Consider the following 2278-nt stretch of genomic DNA (forward strand, 5'->3'; position numbering starts at 1 on the left):
TCTTTATGTGTTGTGGCAATTTTTTGGTTTTCATCTGAAGTAAAAATACACTCATAAAAATTGAAAGAAGGGTTTTTTTTTTTCAGGTAGTCAGTCATGTTCCTTCACCATGTATTTACTAACTCTCCCTTGTTTCTGGTTTCTGATAGCAGTTCTGTCATATATTCCATCCTTACATACCCTTGTCTCAAGGCTTTTCCTGTGAAACAAAATGGTATGTGAATGGTGGCTGGAGCAGGACGACATGGGGCACTTACAGACTCTGTCAGCACAGAAAACTTTGGGAAATAACCCAGAACATCAGTCTCATTAGTTTATAGCCGTTTTGCTTCCTGACAACTGGGTCGTTTTCAGTGTGTTTCATACTTGGGTCTGAATGAGGCTTTGGAATAATTCCAAAATCCAGTTTCTTCAGAGGCCCGCGAGGATACCCAGAGCATAACAGGTTCTGAAATTACTCTGCAAATGCTTTGTGTGCCCATTATTTTGTGAGCACTTACCAGTTAATTGAATTACTGATGTGTCATGTGGTTGTATTAGACGCTTGTGTAATCTGACCAAACTGATGAAATCAACCAGTGGCCATGTTCAGCACACTGCAGGCACACCTGTGAGGCATGTATAATGAGTTAGGTGTGAAAAATTCAAAAGATGTAGGTGCTGAGTTTATCCTTGTTCACTGTAAATTTCAACTTTTTAGTGTGTATGAATTTTTCATAGTGAGATGTTGAAGAAACTGTAAATTCTGAAGATGATAAGAGTATATCTCTCTAGCCTGGTGAATCATTTAGTTTCTTTTTCCTTATCTAGCTCTTATTTTTTACATTGTAAAATTAGTATGTGCTCACCTTAAGGAAGGAAGGAAGGAAACAAATGCAAGTCTTAGAAAAAAAATTATCCTCTACTGCAAATTTAATATCAAAGATTAGGAAAGACAGTTCAGAATAACAGTCCTCAAAAAATGGTAATTTATTGGTTTTGTTAATATCACAGAGGACAACTGACTTTTTTTTATCAACCTCAGATTTTCAAAATTGCTATCTTTAAGACTCTTATTTGAGCCATTTTCTTCCTGTGATTCCCCCCGTCCCTCCTTTACTTACTACTGTAGTCAAGTAAGAGTTGCTAATAGCCCCTTCATAGGTACAAGTCACAATTTACTGCATAGGATATAGAAGTGAATGAGTAAAGAGCTTAGCTAAGTTTTGGAGTAAAGAGCTCAGCTAAAGTTCAGTGGAAGGAATGATGCTGTATCATTATAGGTTGCATCACTTCTGCTTCAAAGCTTGGAAGCTCCCCGTTGCTTTCAGTTTGAAACTCCAGTTGCTTGGCATAAGGTTGTTAGCTATAGTTATTAGTGGCTGACAGTAGGGAAAGAGGTTGTGGATAACGACAAAGTACAAAATTTGAGAAGTGGAGCAGTCCTCTATAACACTGAACTATAAAGGGTGACCATATTAGGATGAAATTGAGATCTGAGAATTTAACTAGAGCTGAAAGAAAAATGAGCAAGTACCTATGTCTTGGTTTTTCAGAAAATAAGATAGTTTGGGAAGATAGTGGTGTAATGTTCCAGAGTAGAGAAGGTTTTGAAAAAACTCTTTTGTTTTTGGCTGCTGCAGGTGGGATGTTTGTTCCTCAACCAGGGATCGAACCCATGCCCCCTGCAGTGGAAGTACTGAGTCTTAACCACTGGGCCGCCAGGGAAGTCTTAGGAGCTGAGATTGTATTGCTAGATGGTTATGAGTCTCTGCTGTGGAAGTCACGTTTGAAGTGAAGAGCAATTAATTCATTTCATACCTACGTATAAAGCAAGGGAAACCTGAAACTTGGGAAATGGCACTAACACCTCAGTCAGGCACGTGTTAAAAAGACTTTCATAAGTCATATGCTTATAAATTAATAGAACTGTAAACCACTAGTTTGCCAAACCGAATTCTGGTCTGCCCACCTGAGGCACTGACCAGAGTCAATGCACTGACCCAGCTTGTGGGGAGGGAAGGTAATGTTTATTTGCAAGGTGCCAGCAAGTAAACCTGGCAGCCAGGGCTCAAAGGGCCCAAATTCCCTGGTGGCTTCAAGGCAAGTGTTTTTAGAGACTAAAATTAAGGGTAAGGATCTTAAATGTGTGGACATGGTTCTGATTGGTTGGTCTTAACAGGTTTCCGTCATTCTGGCTCCAGTGTGTCCGGGGGCGCTGGCTTTGTTAAGCAGTTTCCATGAGTTTGGGCAAGCTCTGGGAGTTGGTGATGGACAGAGAGCCCTGGTATACTGCAGT

This window comes from Bos mutus, chromosome 12 (genome assembly GCF_027580195.1).
Source record: "Bos mutus isolate GX-2022 chromosome 12, NWIPB_WYAK_1.1, whole genome shotgun sequence".
NCBI lineage: Eukaryota > Metazoa > Chordata > Mammalia > Artiodactyla > Bovidae > Bos > Bos mutus.